Source organism: Pleurodeles waltl, chromosome 8 (genome assembly GCF_031143425.1).
Source record: "Pleurodeles waltl isolate 20211129_DDA chromosome 8, aPleWal1.hap1.20221129, whole genome shotgun sequence".
Classification (NCBI taxonomy): domain Eukaryota; kingdom Metazoa; phylum Chordata; class Amphibia; order Caudata; family Salamandridae; genus Pleurodeles; species Pleurodeles waltl.
In genome coordinates, this window is record NC_090447.1 from 1,357,299,911 (window position 1) to 1,357,325,775 (window position 25,865).

The following is a 25,865-nucleotide window of genomic DNA, read 5'->3' on the forward strand; positions in this document are numbered from 1 at the left end:
GAGCTGTTTTTACACCGCCAATAGGCATTTATCTTTCTTTTTATTTTTTAAGTTACCCTGCAACAAGTTCCATGAGAGTGTGGTTATGATTTTGATACCTTTTCAAAAGATGATCATGGATGGCGTGGCCTAACATGATGGCTGAGAGGATGTAGGTCCTGTGAACAGAAAAAATGATTACTGAGAGGATGTAGGTCCTGTGAGCTGAAATCTGCAGAATTCTGCTGGGGGAATGGACCTCTCCTTTTCAAATTTAAGTATCCCATCTTCCCTGATGGAACCTGTGCCACTGGTGGCCCCTGAAAGAATCTGAGGCTTGTAAACCGGAGCCGCTGGGATGCAGTCACCTGAGCACAAGAACCAACAGCGATTTCCCATCTGTGAGTAGGTGCGCACCAAAACTGAAGAGCGAGAAGGTTGAAGGTGAGTGTGAACTGCAGTGGAGGCTGGTGACCACTGTCTGTCAGATACAGTATCTCTGCATGAAAAGATGGGTGTAGGTATGGCAGCCCCTGGGGATAGGATGTGCACTGTGTCTGGCTGTAGCGAGTGACTGATTTGCACATGAAAGACACAGCGGCCTGCCGTGGTGTAAACTGAGGACAGGACGACCAGTTCCGGTACTACCCAGAGGTTTCCTTTCAGTCAATGGCGGTCTCCAGGGAGTGGTGGGTGTCGTGAGTAGGTGAGATTGGACAGCAGTCCTGCCTCTAGTCCTAAGAAGAAGCGTCAGCCCTCACCACTGCCCCTGACAGGGCCAGAGGTGCTGCATGATGCAGCGGTTTGCTGCATGTGGCATAGCGATGCAGAGAGCACTGAATTGTGAACAGGCTGCCTTTTAGATGGAGAAAACACTCAGACTGCTTGCAACACTAAGGTAAAGCCCTTATTGGGCACTAATCATAGGTGTATGGTACACTGCCCAGGTGCCACAGAGCCCTTGAGCTGACTCCACCCCCACCAGATTACTCCCACGTACCTTTTAGTTAAATATTATGCCTGTTTGTATAGTGGCTCAGTGAAGGACCCTTCATTGAGGAGACTCCAGATGAGAAGCTGGTGATCAAATACACAAATAGAGGGCACAGGAGAGGGATGACTGAGAACATACTAGTAGGACGTTAAGAGACAACAGTCCCCCGTTGGCTTGGAAATAATAGAACACTTAGAGAAGTCACTGCATAGTGTGTCATAGGTGATGCACAGTACAAGCGGCGAGGTCTCTGAACCGGCAAACACGTTGGAGGTGCAACTAGGGGAACACCATTACGTAGCACACTATGTACCCGGCCCTGCAGCAAAGAACTAAACCACTGATTGAATTGCAAGGAATGCAGGAACAGAAAGAGCAGATGGTGAAATCCTCTAGGGCAGAACTCTCGACGGCGATACAGGGATACTGAAAGGCCTTGGAGGGTAAAAAAAAAAAAAAAACAGCCTCGGTGGATGTCAATTTACTACGTGCTGTCCAAGCTGGTAGACAGGGTCCACATGGATGAGGGCACAATGAGTGGGCTGTAAACCAAGGTGAAAGTACTGAAGGCGCAAATGGCGAAATTAACATCTGCAACCAAAATCCTGAACAAAAGGACTGAAGACACTGAAAATCAATCACGGCAGGCTAACTTTCATTTCCTTGGGTTTACGCAACAGGTATGCAATTTTTTTTGTTGAGGAAAGGATCCATCGAGAGCGGATACCCACTGGACAGTTTACTGTGGGGGGAGCACACCAGACCCTGGAGGCTCACCTTCTTCCTGAGGCTCAGCTGCAAGCTTGGATACCTGACATACTGAACTATACAGACAGGGTCTGTATCCTTAAGGCAGCCTGTCTGGTAATGCAGACAGTATTTGAGAATCACACCATCAGTGGTCACATGGATTACACTTGGAAGGGGTAGGTACAATAGAAATCTTTTATAACGGACAAGCGAAAAGTCAGGGTGTTAGAAATGCAATATATATTCTTCTTTCCTGCATGACTGAAAATCATTGCTCAGGGTAAGAGGCACTTTTTTTGACAGCCCTGAAGGAGTGTGGACTTGGCTAGAAACATGGGGCAAGGTGGTAGATTGCCCAGTCAGGGCCTCTCAGGACCGAAGAGAAAGCCCCTCATGAACCACTGTTCAACAGCATAGGTGGTGGCAGGGGTGTGGCCATGGCACAGACTTTGACAGGCCAAGCGAGTAACAATTAGTGAGGAGGGAAGCATGTCAGGGAGAGTTTTGGAAACAGCAGGACTATGGTAAGAGCAGATGAGTCCTCTTTTGAGGGACCAGACTCTCCTACAGGTTATACGGCATCAACTCTGGGTGAAGATGTTGGTGCCAGCGAGGTGGAACCCACCTCTCCATAACTCTTGGATTTGGGTGGCACTGTGGTCTAGATGGCTTTGACAAATGTTCAGACAATGGTACGATAATCTTCTAACTCTGAGTGAAATGAAATCCTATAAGACATAGGGGAGCTATTAAGGGCAAATGAAGGGGGCATTTGCACAGATTTGAGACGAGTCATCCTGCAGGTGTGACTGGGGCTGCCTGAAGGACCAGCCTTAGCACTGGTTGTCCTATCTTATTCAAAGGGGGAAATGATAAGAGGTCTCACATGCTTTTATTAGGGTGTTGATGCTGGGGTAATTGGACTGCTTGAAAGGGTTCCCAGTTTTGAGAGGTGGGTTAGGCCTAAAAATCTGATGCCCTCACTGGGAACATCTGAGTAAAGGGTCACTGCTCCTATTATTAGAGCATCTTTCCAGTATTATTAGAGGACCTGAAGAGTTTGCAAGAGTGTTTGGGCTACATACTACTAAGACACAATTTTTCTTCTGGGACGACGGGCCCAACCAGGTGTGGCTCTTCCCTGCGAGATAGGGCTAGGATGGGGAATAAGGACATGCACCGATAACTTTGGGATATGGGAGAGACACGCTGCCACTTCGGCACAATATGACCTTAATTAGGCTACACTGATGGAAGGTTTAGACTGCTCAATTGACTTTTAGATAAAAGTGCTGCTCTCCATAATGGAGCGCTTATCGGAGGTCAAAATGGTATTTCTGTCCTGAAGAACCAGTCCAATTTCAGCCACTACACTCCTTTGGCTTGTTAGGATCCTCAACTCTAGTGTGGACAGGAAAAGAAGCCAAGTGAAATCAGACATGCTAAAAGTCCCTGGTTGGAGGGAGGGCTGGGACTGCATTATCTGTTTTTGTATTATGCGGTAACGCAACTGTGGCATGTCACCAGCTGGTTTGATGAAGGGCCCAATTAGGAAAAATGTCTGCTTGCAGATGTGAATAGACCCTACTGCCTCCCGGAGCTCTTTATGATGGGCGGGGAGTCCCTCAGGACTCTCTGTAGTTAATTAAGCTGACAGCAAGTGTATGACAGTCAGCATGGCACAGAGTGGTCTCCAGAATACTGAAAACATCTCCCTTTGCACAGAATATGCTGCTTTTGGCCCTGAATTTTTTTTTTTTTTTTTTCCACACAGAGCAAAACTTACACCTTTCTAATTAGCAAGGATTTATCCAGCTAGGCCCATGGTGTGTGAGATGTGCGCTGTCCTTGGCTGATTTCCTTAATATGATCTGGACTTGTCTGCAGATATTGGGGGTGTGGGTGGAGGTACAGTCTCACATTACATCACTTCCATTAGAGGGGTCTGTGAAGCTGTGCCTGCTTGGTATATTAAGGAAGCACAAGCACCACAACATGCAAACCTCTATGACAGCGCTGGACAAGGTGCTAACTAAGGTGCATGGGTTGAATGGGCCTATGTTTTGGGTATTCATAGGACTAGAATATGGTATCCTGGGAGATACATCCTGCTGACATGCTAGGAGAGTGTAGGTATACCAGAGCATAGTCCGCGCATAAGGAAATTATATTTTTGCAACCTCATACCTGAATCCCCTAGGGCTGTTTTTGCTAAAATAAAACGTTTTATTTATATAAAACATTTTTTTTTAATGGCTGGGTTAAATCAGTTCCTATGAAATACTTCAATGGTTTACTGGTATGAATACGTGATCTAACCTTTATAGGGCCAGGATCCTAATGATGCAAGCAGAATCCTATCATTTTGACCAACGTTTCTAAGTGGTCCCAAACTTTCACTTATAATGCACACATTTCACACTTTAAGCACTGTAAGCACTGTAAAATAGTTAATCCCATGTATTAGTCCTACAGCCTGCCTTCCAAACATATTGACACAACTTGCATGCACCAACGTGTGCAGGCACGATATACCAGCACTTACATGAAGAAATTAAAAATACCATTAAGCAACAGAAAAACAACATCCAAGCCCATAAAGGGACGTATTGTTTGATAATCGTATTTATCACTGGATATAGTTTGTTGGGGAAGGCTTCCAAACACAAGAGGTCCTTAAATAGAAATGAGCCACAGGTATAGAGTAACAAGGTGCATGACCTACTTAAAGGAGGAGAAATGTATTAGCTTACATCTCACCTACCTTGGAGGCAGACGTGCTGACTGACCAACATGCTGCACATACCTGCAGAAACCATGACAACCCAAGGTGAGGATACAATCCAAGCTACATTGCAAACAGTTTACGGGCGGGCCACTCACTCTTTTCTGTTAAGCCAATGTATATTTATACATGCATCTTTTAAGGGAATAGGATCTGGCAGGCGGAGAGGATGGGTAGAGGAGAAGGTGGTTGGTTGACTAGACTTTAGGATGCGGGCAGCAGCTATGTAGAGGAGCTGTAGCGAAGTCAGGGAGGGGGCGAGAAGCCGGCAGGCTAAAGTGTGCCAGGTGCTTTGTGGTGACTTTTATGTGCGGGGCAGTGCCTCAATCCAAATGTTATTTTGTGGTTGTCAAGATGACTACTACTTGCCACCCACAAACGTATGTTCAGCTAGTGTTGTTTATGCACTTTTTCTTTAACAATGTACCACCAGCATCCAATTCCTGCTGCTTCCATGCTAATAAACGGCACTGAATGAGCATTTTTGTTAACACAAATAACTGCTGCAGTCATGAACATAATCTACTTTAGTACTACTGGCCAAGTCAAATTGCAATAGACCAAAATGTAAATATCCATAAAATGCAGTAAACTGGTCCCAAAATACGGTGGCGAACCCAGAAAGCCAATTCCTGATGGGTACAGGCACCAGCAAGCCACTGGCTTTAAAGAGCTGACTAAAAGCCCCTTTCTCCATCTTAAGCATACATTATTTGTGTGTTCTGCTGATCAGCGGTTGTCAAACTATTAAAAGCAGATTCAGGCAGACTTACAAATATGAAGGAAGCTTAACATGCAATGGGTGTTGGGGTGGGGTGGTACGTGAGCTAAAGCTCCTGTCTATTTTTGCTCATCACATGAGCACGGTCTCTCCATTTCGCAAGTTCAGAAACTTACACAACCTATTTGTAATGATCAAAACTGCTATTGAATCTAAAATAAATGTATTGCAGACAAGCAATTTAAAACTGCCAGGCCATCTTTCAATGTAAACGACTTCAGCAGAGGGCACAGGAATCTCCCACAGGTGTGCTCAGTGGGAGACTGTACCCTGCTTTATGCAGAAATATCCAAGGGGTCCCTTGGACCACCAAGCTCACTACTAAAGGATGCCTTCACACCGACTCTGCACTGCATCATATGTGACGCAGTCATTGCAATTCCTGGCAGCCCATTTGCCTCTGCTTTCAAACTGGGGTGTGGGTCCACAATATACAGCATGGAATATCATGATACCTTAACAGTGAGCAAACTATCGAGGACATAAATATCTACAGGTAAGTATGTATAGGGTTTCTATACCTAACTCCATTCATATGTACCTTGGAAATGTATTATTTTCAAGGTATGTAAATATGGAGTGAAGAGTTGTAAATCTATACATACACACCTCATCTTGGCCATCAGACTCTGTTACAGAGGCACTAGTGCTTTGTGAATGTGTGTGTGTACCAACGCCCAAATAGCTGTCTGACAAATATCCAGGACAAGCACTCCTAATGCCAACACAGTGGTTTAATGTTGGCTTTGGTAGAATGAGCCCATAAGCCTTTTGGAGGCTGCTCCTTAGCCAATGCACAGCAGATCTTAATGCAGAGAACAATCCATTGTGAGATTCCTCATCTTTTGCACTGCCGTGCCCTTTCTTGCCTCAGAGAAGCCCACAAAGATGATCATCCACAGTGTTCTCTGATGGGATCTATATAAAAGCTTAGTGCTCTTAGTGTTCAAATGATGGAGCCTCTCTTCCTCCTTAGAGGGAGGAGTTAGAGCAAAAAATGCCAAAAGAGGGAAATCCTGCCAGACATAAAATGGAGTGACCACCGTCAGTAGAAAGGCAGCTCAGGTCCTCAACACCAACTTATCTGGGAAGAATATTGTATAAGGTGGGTTAACAAAAAGAGAAGGCAGATCACTCGTATGACTAGGCAATTTTATGGGGATGAGAAATAACTCAAGGACAACTGTGCAGTGCCTCAACAGAAGAGCACATAAAAAAGTAAGCACTTAATTTAAGCTCGCTGTGTCATCACAAAGGGTGTTGGTGGAAATACATATTGCAAACTTTTCAAAAATCTCACCACAACAGCTGATTTAAGTAAAGTTAGTTTAACCGACAACCACAAAGAGGCAGAAAAAGCTGACAAATAGGCTTTAACAAATTTGTCCCAATGACTGGTGTACACTGATTTCGTAGACTGATGCCTCGCCGCCAAGGTGCCATCAATGACCTCAGGAGGAAAGCCAAAGGAGGTCAACTGCTGTTGCCTGGATATGTACATTGTGCAAGCACATGCGCAGCATCCTGCCCTGCTACAACAGAAGATACTTACAAAGTGACAGCTTGATCAGAGGACACATGCTGATGCCCAGGAGTTCCAGATAACACATGCTCCCAGCAAGATGTGGCGTCACTAGGATGACTTGGGTCACGTTGTTCATGATATCTTTCAGAACTCTGAGCAGGAGAGCCAGCAGTGAGAAGTTATACAGGAGCCCCAAGGCCCACTCACCAAGAGAGACATTATTGGAAAAGTGATTTCATTGTGTGTTCTTTTCAGTGGCGGAAAGATTGAGCCACTGTTCTCTGTTGAGGTAGGACGTCCACCTCCACACGTAACTGCCAATTATGGTCTTCTAAGCATTGTGGCTGAGTTTGTTTGCCCTTGTGTTCACAAAGATTCCTCCAGGTGGTTTACTGGCAGAGAAATTCCCTGGCAGTCCAGCCACTTACAGAGGCATACAGCCTCCTGGCACAGGAACAAAGACTCCACCTGGCCCTGTTTGCTACAGTTCCATATATTGGTACTGTAGTCCACGAGCACCTGCACCAGCTTTCCTCTAATGGAAGGCGGGAAAGCTTTGAACGCCAACCGTGTCGCAGTAAAATCCAACATATTTAAGGACCTGTTCTCCAGCAATCCACTGACATATCCACATCCAGTTCCATGAATGTTGCCAAATCTGAGTTCTCTATCAAATGGGGCTCTACGCATCACCTTCCCAATCACTTCTTACCGGATTGCAGCCGTCAGCCGTCTGCTTAATCAGGTAAGGTATAGAATGTGTCAACCCCCCCCCCCGCATCAGTACACGCCAGGGTATCGTCACCAAGCATATTGATGTATAATCATTTCTTCCAGTTGTCACCGTCCGGTACCCACCATGTGGCATTTTGTAGATTTTTTACAAAATAGAGGTCATATCCAGGAGGGCAACATCCCCTCCCCACCCCCGTTCATGTCATGCTTAAAGACAGACAACGCTGTCCTACTTCGCTTCCCAGCCCATACTAACGAAGTCAACAAACTGTTCAGTTTACAAAAGAATGGAGGAGTTAGGGGGAACAGCATGTTTTGAGTAAGATAGAGACAGCAGAGAAGAAAAAGCATTATGGGCACGGTCATTCTTCCTATGACGGACAGGGGGAGCACGTTCCAGAATCATATTGATACCTCCAAGCCAGTCACAATTCTATCAACATGTAGACGTTTATGTGATGCCTGTGTGTGTGTGACCTGCATACCCAAGTACCTGAATTCCTTTCTCTCCCATCCTAGACCCACCTCAGGTTGTTGATCTAAATGCTTCCAGACAAGAGAGCCTACAGGGAAGAGGAGGGTCTTCCGGTTATTGACTTTAGGGCCAGAGACCTTACCAAAACCATGGAGCAGGCACATCAATATCGGCACCGACCTGCTAGGAGAGTGTAGGTATACTAGGGCTTTGTCCACGTACAAGGAAATTATATTGTTGCAACCTCATAACCGAATCCCTCATGGCTCCAACTCCTTAGGCAGCAACAAAGCCAATGGCTCAATCGCCAGAGTGAAAAGGAGCAGCGATAGGGGGGACACACCTGCCTGGTTCCCCTTCTAACTGACCATGCTTCTGAGAGATCTCCCCCTACTTTAATACAAACCAAGGGATCAGTGTACAGCAGACGCACCCAACCCGTAAAGATAGGTCCGAACACTATCCCTACCAACACTGCCATCAGGTATGCCCATTCCACAGGGTAGAAAGATTTTCCAGGTTTAGGGAGACCAGGGCCAATTCACGTTCATCCCCCAAAGGTCTTGTGTAATACATGGGTGAGTCGTCTGAGATCGAGTGTTGTGCTCTGGGCCAGCATAAAGCCACACTGGTTCTCCCAGGCTGGTTGCCAAGAGTTTGTAAAGTATTTTTACAACAGAGTTTAACATGGTGATAGTCTTGTATGAGCAGAGGTCCACCGCATCACCTCAGCTTTCAACATGAGAAATATGGTGCCTTCCCTCATGAGGATGGGAGTGTTCTGCTTTTTTGTGCCTCACAAAGGACTTCCAGTAACTTCTCTTTAAGCACTGCAGAGAAGGTTTGATCAAACTCTACGGAGAACCCATTTCCGCTAGAAACCTTGGATCTATCAAGAGCTTCAAGTTCTGATCCCAGCTCCTTGCCAGTAATCTCTCCCTTCAAGTCCTGGGCCGTATCCAGCTCCAGGACCAGCAACCCCACACCGTCAGGAATCCCTTCAACATACCTGGTGGCCCCCTCCCCCACCAGCTCTGTACACCATCGGGAAGTGCTCAACAAATACACTCAGTATATCCTGACGACCAGTCACGAGGCCACCACCAGGGGCACAAACATGCAGTATGGTGGGGGGAAATCTCCTGCCTAAGAATCCACTCAAGAAGCCTACTGACCTTATCACCTTCTTATGCAGGTGCTGTCTATACTTCCAAAGGGTGCATTTATCTAAAGTGCTTCAGGTATTGTGCAACTTCCGACAGGTCTGCAGGACTACTGCACGTGCCTCCGCAGAGGAGGTCTCTGAGCCCTGAAGGTGTGCAAACGTCATTACTGGACCAAAAGGTCTGACTCTAGCTGTCAGCAGACCCCTAAAGTGGTTCCAATACATGCTCCCCTCATGAGTACCTCCCAATCTGCAGCCCTAGAGGATGCAGTTCCCCAATTAGTATCCAAATAAATAGTGAGAGATGTGGCCCTTGCATCCAGACACCCTGCATCAGACAAGAGGTCAGAGGGCATGCATCTGGTGCATACACGGCGTCCTACACTGCCCCACTGCATGCATAGGAGCACTGGTGCATGATCAGAGAGGATCCGCCTCAAGTGTGTCACCGTGACCAAGTTCTTTAAGTGCATCCCTGCTATCAATATGTGATCCAGGCCACTAAAGGTGTCATGAGTCAGGGATTGGCAAGTGTATTCCTGATCCCCAGGATGAAGCACACACCAGCTATCACTATACTCGAGGTTGTGCATGACCGAGTTGAGGGAGGCGGTCATCAAAGGCGTAGTGCCCTGCTTAGGTGGACAGGGATCCAAGTTGCCATTGAGGACACAATTCTAATCTCCTGCCCAGATCATTGGGGACCCCACACTGCCCTCCAGGAGACCCTGCATTTGTTCAAAGTGCCCGTCAACATTTGGGGCATATATGTTCAAGATCGTGATATCCTTGCTGTCTAGTGCTCCCTGAAGTAGGAAATAACATTTCTCAATGTCGGTCTCACTATAAGTGTCCTGAAATGGGACACGGGTGCAATCAAGATGGCCATTCCTCTCTCATATGAGGAGTGTGTAGCTGTGAACAATTGGCCTCTCCATTTCTTCCCCAGTTTATGCGACTCCACCCCTGACAAGTGGGTCTCTTGCAAGCACGCTATTTGTATCTTGTGCCTTCTGAGGAATGAATGGACCCCGTGTCTCTTGGCGTAATAAGCTACTTGATCGTAGCTTGGCCTTTACTACCAGAAAGCCCTTCCTGGACCCCTGGATTTTATTGGTAGTCTGGATAGAGATACGTTATTTTTCAAAATGGGCAGCATCAGTTTCTTGGGCCACATGGAGAATGCAGTCCCTATCCTTGTAACTCAAAATATGAGCAATAATAACTTGTGGGGGCGTCGCAGGGGCGTCACCAAGGCCAGGTAGCTCTTTAAATTGCAAACAGTGGGGACAACCCAGTAGGTTTCAAGACATCTTATTTCCAGCGCTCCACAAAGGCCTCTGTTGCATTTTCCTCCAGCGCTCAGGAAACCCAGGAAGGCGCACATTGTTGCGGCCCTCCACATCCTCCACTCTGGCCCCCCAGGGATCTTGCCCAGGAGGTGACCTCCACAACCTGTTTCCGTATAACAGCACTCTCGGACTGGAATTCAGAGATAGATCTCTCCGAATCTCAAATCTCATCTGACATCTTGCGGAGGTCCACTCAGGGGAGGATGACCTCCAGAGCCACTGTCGCTATCTTTCCCTTGAGGGCCACCCTGGATCCCTGTATCGCCGCAAGCAGCTCCGACCGCGAGGGCTCATCCGAAGCTGGACCAGGCCCTCCATCCTCCTTGTGTCCATCCTGTTGCATCTGTCGCTGCGAGACATGTGCTGGGACAGCATACTGCTCCATAGTATTTCCCTGTGAGGGAGCAGACTGTCTGTGCCTCTCCAAGAGGAATGATCTGGGGTGTACGAGTGACTCTCCTCTGCAGCCTGTCCGTGGCCTCCGGTCTCATTGCAGGACCGAGCTACCAATTGAGCAGAACAGCCCTTTGCTGCTCTGATCTAAACTGTAGTCAGTGAATCACCCTGGGCTCCAATGTGATGTAGGGGAGCCAGATCAGTATTCGTAGGGCAGAGAGTCCCTGATCATGGCAGGATTATTGAGGGTTATTCAGGGCCGGTCAGGAGCCCCTCAGAGACGCGTCCTGCTAGCCATCTTGCAAGGCCTTGCCCATGCTTCTTTTTAGACTTAACCAAAGACTCCGACCAAGACTATGATCTGCTGCTAGAACAGGACCTTCCTTTCAACTTGGACTTCAAGGCATGGAGTCTTTGGATGTCTGGCAACATACAGCTGTGCGATCCATGTGGCCTATGGATTTACCTGGTCACAGTCATCACAGGCCCTGGAATTGTGACCAGACCCAGGCACCACAGGTATACTTCCAGAGGGTCTGTCACAGAGTTCTGTTCCCGACAGTGCCAACATGTCTTGAACCTTGTGGTCTAGTAACATTTTCCTGGCACACTGGCAGAATTGTGTTGAAAACGGTCTAGAAGAGATCAAAGAGTAGCACTAGATCTCCATCTGAAGGTGCAGAAAAAAAAGGAACTATGTCAGCCTGCACGGGTGGGCTCCAGAAGCGGATCCGTTCATTAATTACAGGGCGGAATCACATTAGTGTGGGGAAGCACAAAGCCACCTGCTAGCACACAAAACAAGCATTTTCAATGCAACGGGTCTCGCATTTGTTTGAGTTAGAGCTATTAGCGTTGTAAAGCAAAAATGCAGCCCAATCGCGCTGCGTGGAAAATAAACAGATAAAGTAGTCCGGACTCCAGGCTGAGAACATCGAGCCTTGTATGATTTTGGTACTTTACCGGTGCATTGTAGGTGGGCTAAACACCAGAAAAGGCATGATGTATGCATGCCTTTCACAAATGAAAGCAAGTGGATTTTAAAAGGCAAGCCCACAAACCAATACAAGTGACTGACGTGGCATGGGCGTGGTTTGAAGCCCAAAGAGAGATTACAGAATGGACAGAGCACTTTGTACTTGCCCATAAAAATAAAAATAAAAGACACTGCTGCTGCTGTTGTACATCAGCTCTGCGTGTGCTAGGAGTATTGTTAGTGGGGCACTACTGAAAACTCATTTTTCAACAAGCTCAGTAACTCAGCATTATGCTATGTCACCCTGCAAGCTGTGTGTGTGCCAACGGCAGCAGGGCACATATGAAACACAGCTGCAATGTAAATTGGTCCTCTCCGTGCTCGTTTTGCCGCGTAGGCCAGCTCCGGCACATACCCCCAACCCAGGTAGATTTGTCATCTGTTCAAACACTTATAAGCACTGTGGAAAGAAGGAAGGATAAGGACTGCTGCCACCTGGCACTGTTTCAAATTGGGAAAAAAAGCACGCAAACATACTTCTTCATACACATTTGTTTTCTGCTCATTATTTATTAGTAGCCAATTGCAGCCAGGAATTTTATGCAATCCAAAAACGGACACAATCATGACGGAGTCATTTTTGTCTAAATTGCTAATCAATGCTGCAGATACATTTACGGATTTGTGAACTCCGGCTGATGCCTGCTATCCCTCTGCAATACATAGACACATTTGCACAAATGCAGCAGAACATGCCATGTGCGCAGATGTTTTGACGCAAATAGGTGTGACTTGATTCTCAATTTTCTATCAACATAAATTGAGAGTTTGAGAAACATCTAATGCTCTCTGCGGAAAATGCTATCTTTCATAGTTTTCTGTAAAAGCATTGGCAAATTCCCTCTCAATAAAAAACTTTGATTTGCACCAGGCACTCAGTACCGTTTAAAGATGGCTGTGTCACAGCTCAGTCGCTAATCTGTGCTGTCTAAGCCTGTTTTCTGTGTCTCTGGCCCGGGCACTGTTAGACTGGAGGCAGATGGCGAGCTCTCTGCGCTGGTCTGCACACACACCTGGGGGTTGTTTCGGGAGCAGTAGCGGAAGCCAGAGAGAACAGCAAGGCCAGGTTGTGAGCCGGGCACAGGCAGCTTTTGAGGTTGGTGGCTAAAACTGCTGTTGCTTGGGGAGATGAAAAACGGAAGCTGGTCGGAGGCTATTCTGATTCCTGCTAACAGATGTTATTGCACCCCAGTCCATACCAACCCAAATTCCAGTGCCCCCCATTGTTGGGCCGGGAGCTGCTGCAACTTTTACTGAGTTCTGGATAAGATGGTACACGCTGTGATGTACAATGAGATCCTGGGCACGGCCACTTGCTCCCACATGGGCATCATTCTTTGGTAGGCCAATACTTTACGCCCCCTGCCCCCCACCCCCCAGTTCAATTACCAACTGTTTGTGATGGCAACTAATCTTGACAGAACATCCTCCGCATAGCGTGCCTGCTGTTACCAAAGCATACTCCGGAGAAAAGCTGCAAAACAGCTCCATCAGCCTTGATCACCCCAATCGATTCATCAGTCAACTTTGGTGATGGTAAATGTTTCAGATTGGTCTTGCTTGTTTCTCAAGCATACAAGATGATGAGCCCACTTTTTTACAGTTCTTCCTCCCACTCACTTTAATTCATGGGCCCAGTTCAGGCTTATACACTAGCACATTTAATTTTTCAACAAACACATAATGATCCAAACCACTGGCAGGATATGCAGCTGAGGTAGGACTTCCTTCAGCTCTGCCTTACCTCTAGATTGAGCAGGTACAAGACCTCCCCATTTGACTCCCTTGTTGCTAATTCAAGCAAGAGTCCTGCCTCCCTGCTCCAATCGTTCTCGACTGAGTTATGAGCCTTGCATTATCCCTTATTAAATACTGTTTGCAACCTGCATGGTTGTGTTACTTCTTCCAAAGCTCACGCTCCTTAGAATAAAGCCACTGCAGATGAACAGCCATCGCACAGGAAACAGGCGCTCCATCTTCTCACGCAGGCTTTGACAGAGGTGCAGAGTGCTTGTGGTCATAAACCTGTCACTGACACCAAGGAGAGATGCTGGAAGGAAGGAGGCTCTTTCATGCACCTTCAGCTGTAACTCTGTGTGGTGTTCCACTGTTCCTCGAACTACGTGAGGATGCAGATACCGGGCACATTTTCAACATATTCTCTACATAGTTGGTAAATACCTGCCAAGGACTGCTCATCACCTGTGAGCCGTTGTAGGGTGAACCCAGCTTAATGTCCAAAGCAGCAACAGTAGCCTATGTGCTGCACCATCAGATGTAGACAACCTACAGCCTCCTAGATATGATTTAGGTTTGATAGGGCTTGCAAATACCCAAGCAAAGGGTGTCCTGTCAATATAGCAGAAGACAACTAGGAAATGTCTGGTCGGTAAAGAAGAAGTAGCTAAGAGAAGAAGATAAGCATGTGTATAGGTATGTTTCAGTAGTTTACAGAATGTATTAAAGCAGCTGATACCACAAAGGTGGGTGGGTAGATAATTCCATGATCTGGCAGTGACCACTGGGAAATCCAATACACCTATGACAATTTTGCAACCCAAGGGATAAATGAAAATTGTCTCAGGTGGAGCAGAACGTCCTGCTATTCACTTGATGAGAGAAGTCCTACATATAGCTAGGAGAGGATAAGGCTTTACCGCAAAGATAACAGGCCTTAAAAAAATCATATTTTACAAATGGGTCGGTAAAGAGTTTTTAAATGATAAGAGATTCTGGATCATGTGCTTAAATCAAAACAATAATCCATTCACAATTACATGTATTTACTGAACTATGTGCAGCCAGCCACGTGTGTAATGGTTTACTGAACCATTCATCTAAGCAATATCAAGCAGTCACTAAATTTCTTGGCTACTCAGCCGTGCCCCTTATTTGTTAAAAATATGCTAATATCTGGGTATTATTTTGCCTATAAACCATTTATGTGTGGCATATAGCAACATAACTACTATTAATAAAGAACATCCCTCTTATGATCAGGGTGCTGAGGCACACGTATTCAGAGATGAATGCCTTTGTTATGGAAACAGTACATCAAACCATGGGTGACTGTCAGATATAAAAAATAAAAAAAACCTAGAGACTTCTGTCCCCAGACATTTGTTACAGACACCTTCCACTGAGCCTATGACTGGTGTAGGAAAGTAGCCTCTTTCTTGGCATGGTTCTCTCCATTTTCTGCCTGTTGTCAGTGTGTTTGACGGTGTTCACTGCGATCCTGCTAACCAGGACCCCAGTGATTATGCTCTCTCGCTTCAAACATGGTTACATGAACCATTTTCACCCCACATTTGGCATACTGGTGTCCCCATGTAAGTCTCTACTTTATGGGACCCAGGTACCCAGGGCACTGGGGTACCAGGGGATCTCCATGGGCTGCTGCATGTATTATGCTGCCCATTGGGAGCCCATGCACAGTGTATCTGCAGGCCTACCATTGTAGCCTGAGTGAAAGGGTGCATGCACCCTTTTCACTACAGGTCACTGCAAGTCACCCCTATGGCAGGCCCTTCTAGTCCAGAGAGCAGAGTGCAACTGCCTATGTGTAAGGGCACCCCTGCACTAGCAGAGGTGCCCCGATGAACTCCAGTTCCATTTTCCTGGACTTCATGAGTACGGGGACACCATTTTTATGTGTGTACTGGGCATAGGTCACTACCTATGTCCAGCTACATAATGGTAACTCCGAACCTAGGTATGTTTGGTATCAAACATGTCGGAATCATACCCCAATACTGTTGCCAGTATTGGAAGCATGACTCCATGCACTATGGGGACTCCTTAGAGGACCCCCAGCATTGCTCCTACCAGCCTTCTGGGGTTTTCCGGGCAGCCCAAGCTGCTGTCACCCCTCAGACAGGTTTCTGCCCTCCTGCTGCTTGAACAAATCAAGCCTATGAAGGCAGAACAAAGGATTTCCTTTGGGAGAGGTGGGTAACCCCTCTCCCATTGGAAATAGGTGTTACATGGCTTGGGAGGGGTAGCCTACCCAAGCCACTGGTATACTTTAAAGGGCACATTTGGCGCATAAACCAGTCTACACCGTTTCCGGTACCTCCAGTCACTGCTCTGGCATGAAACTGGACATTGGAAAGTTGAGTGACCACTCCCCTGTCCATCACCACCCCATGGGTGGTGCCCAGAGGGTCCCTGGGTTCTGCTATCTTAAATCCAAGGTTGGCAGGGACCTCTGGGAGCATCTCAGTGGCCAGGACAGGCAGGTGACGTCAGAGCCTCCTCCTTTTAGGTGGTCGCCTGGCGAGGTGACCAATCCCCCTTTAAGGGCTATTTAGGGTCTCTCTCTTGGATGGGTCCTCAGATTCGGCTTGCAAGATTCCAGCAGGACTCCTCTGCAACCTCTACTTCTAGCCACTGAAACTGCGATGACCCTCCGGAAACTGACAGTCTGCATCCACAACAAAGACTCTGCTTGCAACATTGTTTCTACAGCTCCTTCCAGCTTCTGCAACATTTCCCCGGCTGTGCAAGTCTTCGGTCTGCAAGAGAAGAAGGAATCTCCCTTGGAGTGAAGTAGTCACTCCCCTGCATCCGCAGACACCAACTGCAACGACGACCGGCTGCGTGGATCTCCTCTCATCCTGTGCTGTGTGGATCCTGCATCACGGGTGGTGGTCCAGAGTAGTCCTCTTGGTCCTCTCTGCCAGCTGTCCAACTTTGGTGGAGGTAAGCCCTTGCCTTCCTACGAAGGACAGTACGCCTGTGCACCACGTCTTTTGCAACTACCAAGGGATATTCAGGCTTTGTGTAGCCCCAGTCCCCATTCCTGAGACGCACAGCCCTCTGCATGCTTCTCCTGCGGTATGGGACCCTTCTCCAGTTGTGCAGCGTGGGCTCCTCTGCAACTCCTGGTTCCTCGTCCAGTGGGTCTCCTGTGGGGGCTGCTTTTGATTTTGTGGACTCTCTGCCTTTTTGGGAGTTCCCTTAGGTCTCCCCCATGGGTCGAGTCCTCCTGGACCAGCTTCACTGCAACTTCTGCCTTGCCAAGGCTTGTTGGTGGCTTTTCCAGGCCAATTCAAAAACATAAAAAGATCCCTGGTCTGTTCAGGGGCTTGATTAATTTTTTCTATTTATTTATTTTGTTTTCTGTATTTCATCCCTGATATATGTTTTTTTGATTTACATGAATGATTCAGTCTTTGGTGCTTTTTTCTACATATACATGCCCTGAGGAAGGTGGCTGTGAGATTATAAATATTTAAGAAGGTTTAAATCCACTGAAACGCGCTTTGGCACTTGAGTACCGAAGCGGACAACGAAGGACCCTAATTTTATAGGTCTTTTGATTGATCAACAAATCTGGACCCGATGGAGAATGGACAGCATTGTGAACTTGGGCAGTCTTTGACAACCAATGAGTATTTGACTGTCAAGAAACTCTTTAAAAGATTTGTATCACAGTTCATTTACGGACAAAGATTTTTTTTAAAACTCTTTTGGAGATTCATGAACATATAATCGCTAGACGCAGATCATTATATTGCACTTCTATGTAGACATTTGTGATATTGATGCAATTATTTGGTTTGAAATTTGAATATTTGTCATGTGTTTGAGTTGAGATTTGGTTAGAATGCATTTGCCTTTTATATATTTTTTTGTTATATGTTGTCTTTATTCTTTGTTTGTGTAAGTTTATGTTGTGTTGTTAACCCCTTCGCTGCCAGGCCTTTTCCCCCTCCTGTGCCAGGCCCTTTTTTGCCTATTTGGGGCAGTTCGCGCTTAGGCCCTCATAACTTTTTGTCCACATAAGCTAACCAAGCCAAATTTGCGTCCTTTTTTTCCAACATCCTAGGGATTCTAAAGGTACCCAGACTTTGTGGGTTCCCCTGAAGGAGGCCAAGAAATTGGCCAAAATACAGTGAAAATTTCGTTTTTTTCAAAAAAATTGGAAAAAGGGGCTGCAGAAGAAGGCTTGTGGTTTTTCCCCTGAAAATGGCATCAACAAAGGGTCTGCGGTGCTAAACTCAGCAGCTTCCCAGCTTTCAGGAACAGGCAGACTTGAATCCGAAAACCCAATTTTTCAACACAATTTTGGCATTTTACTGGGGCATACCCCATTTGTGCAATTTTTTGTGCTTTCAGCCTCCTTCCAGTCAGTGACAGGAATGGTCATGAAACCAATGCTGGATCCCAGAAACCTAAACATTTCTGAAAGTGTAGACAAAATTCTGAATTCAGCAAGGGGTCATTTGTGTAGATCCTACAAGGGTTTCCTACAGAAAATAACAGCTGAAAAAGAAAAATATTGAAATTGAGGTGAAAAAACCATCAATTTTTCTCTACGTTTTACTCTGTAACTTTTCCCTGCAATGTCAGATTATCGAAAGCAATATACCGTTACGTCTGCTGGACTCCTCTGGTTGCGGGGATATATAGGGTTTGTAGGTTCATCAAGAACCCGAGGAACCCAGAGCCAATAAATGAGCTGCACCCTGCAGTGCGTTTTCATTCTATACCGGGTATACAGCAATTCATTTGCTGAAATATAAGGAGTAAAAAATTGCTATCAAGAAAACCTTTGCATTTCCAAAAAGGGCACAAGATAAGGTGTTGAGGAGCAGTGGTTATTTGCACATCTCTGAATTCCGGGGTGACCATAGTAGCACGTGAATTACAGGGAATTTCTCAAATAGATGTCTTTTTTACACACACTCCTATATTTGGAAGGAAAAAATGTAGAGAAAGACAAGGGGCAATAGTACTTGTTTTGCTAATCTATGTTCCCCCAAGTCTCCCGATAAAAATGGTACCTCACTTGTGTGGGTAGGCCTAGCACCCGCGACAGGATATGCCCCAAAACACAACGTGGACACATCACAGAAAACAGAGCTGTTTTTAGCAAAGTGACTACCTGTAGATTTTGGCCTCTAGCTCAGCCGCCACCTAGGGAAACCTACCAAACCTGTGCATTTCTGAAAACTAGAGACCTAGGGGAATCCAAGGAGGGGTGACTTGTGTGGCTCGGACCAGGTTCTGTTACCCAGAATCCTTTGCAAACCTCAAAATTTGGCTAAAAAAACACATGTTCCTCACATTTCTGTGGCAGAAAGTTCTGGAATCTGAGAGGAGCCACAAATTTCCTTCCACCCAGCGTTCCCCCACGTCTCCCGATAAAAATGATACCTCACTTGTGTGGGTAGGCCTAGCACCCGCGACAGGATATGCCCCAAAACACAACGTGGACACATCACAGAAAACAGAGCTGTTTTTAGCAAAGTGACTACCTGTAGATTTTGGCCTCTAGCTCAGCCGCCACCTAGGGAAACCTACCAAACCTGTACATTTCTGAAAACTAGAGACCTAGGGGAATCCAAGGAGGGGTGACTTGCGGGGCTCAGACCAGGTTCTGTTACCCAGAATCCTTTGCAAATCTCAAAATTTGGCTAAAAAAACACATGTTCCTCACATTTCTGTGGCAGAAAGTTCTGGAATCTGAGAGGAGCCACAAATTTCCTTCCACCCAGCGTTCCCCCACGTCTCCCGATAAAAGTGATACCTCACTTGTGTGGGTAGGCCTAGCGCCCGCGACAGGATATGCCCCAAAACACAACGTGGACATATCACAGAAAACAGAGCTGTTTTTAGCAAAGTGACTACCTGGAGATTTTGGCCTCTAGCTCAGCCGCCACCTAGGGAAACCTACCAAACCTGTACATTTCTGAAAACTAGAGACCTAGGGGAATCCAAGGAGGGGTGACTTGTGTGGCTCGGACCAGGTTCTGTTACCCAGAATCCTTTGCAAACCTCAAAATTTGGCTAAAAAAACACATGTCCCTCACATTTCTGTGGCAGAAAGTTCTGGAATCTGAGAGGAGCTACAAATTTCCTTCCACCCAGCGTTCCCCCAAGTCTCCCGATAAAAATGATACCTCACTTGCGTGGGTAGGCCTAGCGCCGGCGACAGGAAACACCCCAAAGCGCAACGTGGACACATCCTAAATTTTGGAAAAAAACAGAGGTGTTTTTTGCGAAGTGCCTACCTGTAGATTTTGGCCTCTAGCTCAGCCGGCACCTAGGGAAACCTACCAAACCTGTGCATTTCTGAAAACTAGAGACCTAGGGGAATCCAAGGAGGGGTGACTTGCGGGGCTCGGACCAGGTTCTGTTACCCAGAATCCTTTGCAAACCTCAAAATTTGGCTAAAAAAACACATGTCCCTCACATTTCTGTGGCAGAAAGTTCTGGAATCTGAGAGGAGCTACAAATTTCCTTCCACCCAGCGTTCCCCCAAGTCTCCCGATAAAAATGATACCTCACTTGCGTGGGTAGGCCTAGCGCCGGCGACAGGAAACACCCCAAAGCGCAACGTGGACACATCCTAAATTTTGGAAAAAAACAGAGGTGTTTTTTGCGAAGTTCCTACCTGTAGATTTTGGCCTCTAGCTCAGCCGGCACCTAGGGAAACCTACCAAACCTGTGCATTTCTGAAAACTAGAGACCTAGGGGAATCCAAGGAGGGGTGACTTGCGGGGCTCGGACCAGGTTCTGTTACCCAGAATCCTTTGCAAACCTCAAAATTTGGCTAAAAAAACACATGTCCCTCACATTTCTGTGGCAGAAAGTTCTGGAATCTGAGAGGGGCTACAAATTTCCTTCCACCCAGCGTTCCCCCAAGTCTCCCGATAAAAATGATACCTCACTTGCGTGGGTAGGCCTAGCGCCGGCGACAGGAAACACCCCAAAGCGCAACGTGGACACATCCTAAATTTTGGAAAAAAACAGAGGTGTTTTTTGCGAAGTGCCTACCTGTAGATTTAGGCCTCTAGCTCAGCCGGCACCTAGGGAAACCTACCAAACCTGTGCATTTCTGAAAACTAGAGACCTAGGGGAATCCAAGGAGGGGTGACTTGCGGGGCTCGGACCAGGTTCTGTTACCCAGAATCCTTTGCAAACCTCAAAATTTGGCTAAAAATACACATGTTACTCACATTTCTGTGGCAGAAAGTTCTAGAATCTGAGAGGAGCCACAAATTTCCTTCTACCCAGCGTTCCCCCAAGTCTCCCGATAAAAATGATACCTCACTTGTGTGGGTAGGACTAGCGCCCTCGAAAGGAAAGGGCCCAAAACACAACGTGGACACATCACATTTTTTTATAAAAAGCAGTGCCTACCTGTGGATTTTGGCCTGTAGCTCAGCCGACACCTGAGGAAACCTAGCAAACCAGTGCATTTTTGAAAACTAGAAACCCAGGGGAATCCAAGATGGGGTGACTTGCGGGGCTCTGACCAGGTTATGTTACCCAGAATCCTTTGCAAACATCAAAATTTGGCCCAAAAAACACTTTTTCCTCTCATTTCGGTGACAGAAAGTTCTGGAATCTGAGAGGAGCCACAAATTTCCTTCCACCCAGCGTTCCCCTAAGTCTCTCGATAAAAATGGTACATCACTTCTGTGGGTAGGCCTAGCGCCCACAAAAGGAAATAGCCCAAAACACAACGTGGAAACAACATATTTTTTCGCAGAAAACAGAGGTGTTTTTTGCAAGGTGCCTACCTGTGGTGTTTGGCCTGTAGCTCAGCCGGCCCCAGGGGGGGGGGGGCAGAAATGCCCTAAAATAAATTTGCCCCCCCAACCTCCCCCGCCGGGAGCGACCCTTGCCTACGGGGTCGCTCCCCCTGCGTGACATTGGCACCAAAAAAACAAATCCCCGGTGCCTAGTGGTTTCTGCCCCCTTGGGGGCAGGTTGACCTAAACTCAGCCAATCTGCCCCCAAGGGGGGCAGAAATGGCCTAAATACAATTTGTCCCCCAGGGGAGCGACTTTTGCCTGATGGGTCGCTCCCCATCTCTAAAAAAAAAAAAAACAAAGAAAAAAAAAAAGAAAAAAAAGAAAAATTCCCCTGGCGCCTAGAGGTTTCTGCCCCCCCCCGGGGGCAGATCGGCCTAATGATAGGCCGATCTGCCCCCCGGGGGGGCAGAAATGGCCTAAAATAAATTTGCCCCCCCAACCCCCATCCCCCCCCCCGGAGCGACCCTTGCCTACGGGGTCGCTCGCCCTGCGTGACATTGGCGCCAAAAAACAAATCCCCGGTGCCTAGTGGTTTCTGCCCCCTTGGGGGCAGATTGACCTAAAATTGGGCAATCTGCCCCCAGGGGGGCAGAAATGGTCTAAATACAATTTGCCCCCCCAGGGGAGCGACCCTTGCCTGATGGGTCGCTCCCCATCTCTAAAAAAAGAAACAACAAAAAAAAAAAAACACAAAAAAAAAATTGCCCTGGCGCCTAGAGTGTTCTGCCCCCCCCCCCGGGGGCAGTTCGGCCTAATAGGCCGATCTGACCCCCGGGGGGGCAGAAATGGCCTAAAATAAATTTGCCCCCCCCGGGAGCGACCCTTGCCTACGGGGTCGCTCCCCCTGCGTGACATTGGCCCCAAAAAACAAATCCCCGGTGCCTAGTGATTTCTGCCCCCTTGGGGGCAGATTGACCTAAAATTGGCCAATCTGCCCCCAGGGGGGCAGAAATGGTCTAAATACAATTTGCCCCCCCAGGGGAGCGACCCTTGCCTGATGGGTCGCTCCCCATCTCTAAAAAAAGAAACAACAAAAAAAAAAAAAACACAAAAAAAAAATTGCCCTGGCGCCTAGAGTGTTCTGCCCCCCCCCCCGGGGGCAGTTCGGCCTAATAATAGGCCGATCTGTCCCCCGGGGGGGCAGAAATGGCCTAAAATAAATTTGCCCCCCCCAAACCCCCCCCCCCCCGGGAGCGACCCTTGCCTACGGGGTCGCTCCCCCTGCGTGACATTGGCGCCAAAAAACAAATCCCCGGTGCCTAGTGGTTTCTGCCCCCTTGGGGGCAGATTGACCTAAAATTGGCCAATCTGCCCCCAGGGGGGCAGAAATGGTCTAAATACAATTTGCCCCCCCCAGGGGAGCGACCCTTGCCTGATGGGTCGCTCCCCATCTCTAAAAAAAGAAACAACAACAAAAAAAACACACAAAAAAAATTGCCCTGGCGCCTAGAGTGTTCTGCCCCCCCCCGGGGGCAGTTCGGCCTAATAATAGGCCGATCTGCCCCCAGGGGGGGCAGAAATGGCCTAAAATAAATTCCCCTCCCCCCCAGGGAGCGACCCTTGCCTAAGTGGTCGCTCCCTTTGCGTGAAATTCACGCAAAGAAAAAACTCCCTGGTGTCTAGTGGTTTCTACCCCCCTTGGGGGCAGATTGGCCTCATCAAAATAGGCCAATCTGCCCCCAAGGGGGGCAGAAATGGGCAAAATATAATTTTCCCCCAAGGGGAGCGACCCTTGCCTAAGGGGTCGCTCCCCACCAAAAAAAAAAAAAATGAAACAAAAATAAAAAAATGGTCCCTGGTGCCTAGAGGTTTCTGCCCCCAGGGGGGGCAGAAAAGGCCTTCCCGAAAATATGCCCCCCTGGGAGCGACCCTTGCCCAAGGGGTCGCTCCCTTTTGTCAATAACAATAAAAAATAAAAAAAATCCCTGGTGTCTAGTGGTTTCTACCCCCCTTGGGGGCAGATTGGCCTCATCAAAATAGGCCAATCTGCCCCCAAGGGGGGCAGAAATGGCCATAATATAATTTTCCCCCAAGGGGAACGACCCTTGCCTAAGGGGTCGCTCCCCACCTCAATAAAAAAAAATGAAAAAAAAAAAAAAAAAATGGTCCCTGGTGCCTAGAGGTTTCTGCCCCCCCTGGGGGCAGATCGGCCTAATAAGGCCGATCTGCCCCCAGGGGGGGCAGAAAAGGCCTTTTCAAAAAAATGCCCCCCCTGGGAGCGACCCTTGCCCAAGGGGTCGCTCCCTTTTGTCAATTTCTACGAAGAAAAAAAAAAATCCCTGGTGTCTAGTGGGGTTTCAAAAACCGGATTGCAAGCAATCCGGCTTTTGAAACCCTCGGAGGGACTTCAAAGGGAAGGAAATACTTTTCCTTCCCTTTGAAGCCCCTCCGGGCCTCCCAAGTGATTGAAAAAGAAATGCTTTTGCATTTCTTTTTCAATCGCGCTGGAAGCAGAGCTTCCAGCGCGACGAGGGAGGCCCCTGTGACACATCAGCGCGCGCGCGCTGACGTCACAGGGGGGGGTGGGGGGGGGGGGGTCGGGGGTGGAAGGGGAAGGTCTTCCCCTTCCATCCCCGACTTGGGGGGGGAAGGGGGGTGCACGGGGGGCACGCTAGCGCGCCCCCAAGTTCCCCTGTGCCATGGACGAGATGATCTCGTCCAAGGCACAGGGGAACTGTAGCCTTGGACGAGATCATCTCGTCCAAGGCACAGAAGAGGTTAATGAGAATTGTATTATTTGTGTTAAATATGATGTATTAAATCAGGAGTGCATTGTAGTAGGTTAGGTCTGGCTTTATTTAAATTTTCTATTAATGGTAGTTATATATTTTAGTTGTACTTATATATTTTGTCTGTGTTCTTTTGATAGGAGAGTACTGTTTCTTTTTATGTTTTTGCATTTGTTTCCCTGAGTTACTCTCTTTTACCGTTTCAGGGACGCCTTCTGTGTGGTTTTTTCCAGGACACTGACCAAATGCAATCATCCATCCGGCTTGGGACATCAACTGCATCCTCCAGGAACTCTTCACCTGCTCCAGGGCTGCATTCTTGACCGTCTTCGTCCCACCGTCGACTAACTCCTGCAAAGCACAACTGGGTGGGTAGTGACTCCTGCCCCCACAGGACTCTTCTGTCACTTCTAGACTTGGTCCACTTCTTTCACACGTCTTCCTCTTCAGGAATCCACTGCTGGTTTCTTGCAGTCGTGTCTGGTTGTTGCAATTTCTTCTATTTCTTCCTTTTGGGTGGTTTGGGGAAAATCCAGTAACTTACTCCTTTCCTCCTGGTCGCTGGGGAGGCACTGTGGTACCTACCTTTGGGGTTTCCTAGTTCCCTCAGCGCCCCTCTATACAATCCACTTACCGAGGTAGGGGTCCTGCATTCGCAGGACATTTTTTTAGTATATGGTTTGGACTCCCCCTAGGGTCACTATTGCCTAATACTATTTGCACTGTTTTCTATTGCTTTGTATGCCTATTTCTGATTACTAGTGTACATATCTTGTGTGTTACTTACCTCCTATTGGAGGGTTGCCTTTCTCAAACCTTTTGGTAATTGTGTCACTAAAATAAAGTACCTTTATTTTTGTAACACTGAGTGTTTTCTTTCATGTGTGAAAGCGTTGTGTGACTACAGTGGTATAGTATGTGCTTTGCATGTCCCCTAGATAAGCCTTGGCTGCTCAACCACAGGTACCTCTAGACAATGCCTACACTACAGTAATAGGGGATACCTTGACCTGGTATAAGGTGTACCCACAACTCACCATGCCAGCTTCCCACATTGGTGGTGCAGCAATGGGATACGCACTTGCAATTGCCTTACCACTCTGTACTTTCCACAGGAAAGCCCACTTACTGACTGGGGTACACACTGTACGTAGGGTCAGGGAGCTGGTCTCTTAAGCTTAGGTAAGCTAGGGATCTAGGCATAGCCCTTGCTCTAAACTTCTTTGGAGAGACTACTAGTTAGGAACACTTGCACCACAACATGTCTTTGGAGGAGAATACATCTCAGGCCATGGACTCACTCTATGTGGGCCTCACTTTACAGTTGAGGGAGATGTGCTCAGAAAGGAAGTTGAAAACAGGGAGGAACCCTAACAAGAGTCTGCTTTTGGGCCTGCTCCTCCAGGATGACCAAGGCCATGCTCGTAACCAGGAGGAGGATGCAGACTCTAGCCCCCCAGTGTTAGAAAGACAGAGTCTAGACACTGGAGAGTGTTAGCAGGGTTGCTCAGAGGATCACAGTTCCTAGTAAACCCTCTAGCCTAGCTGGGAGCACTTGAGCTAGTGGGAAGGGAAACCATAATAGTAGGGGGCCCTTTGTGCCAGAGGGTTA

The 25,865-nt window shown here is 47.5% G+C and overlaps 1 protein-coding gene and 1 long non-coding RNA gene across 2 annotated transcripts in view; one reads left to right on the top strand and one right to left on the bottom strand.

The window, feature by feature from the left end:
• The window catches only part of LOC138248638 (inhibitor of apoptosis protein-like), a 65,432-nt gene that overhangs the window by 29,364 nt on the left and 10,203 nt on the right, over positions 1-25,865 (bottom strand). The gene's annotated exons all lie outside the window — the stretch shown is intronic.
• Positions 10-25,026, top strand: LOC138249230 (uncharacterized). Its single transcript, XR_011194795.1, has 3 exons — positions 10-155; positions 195-423; positions 24,460-25,026. It is a non-coding gene; the product is annotated as an uncharacterized lncRNA (long non-coding RNA).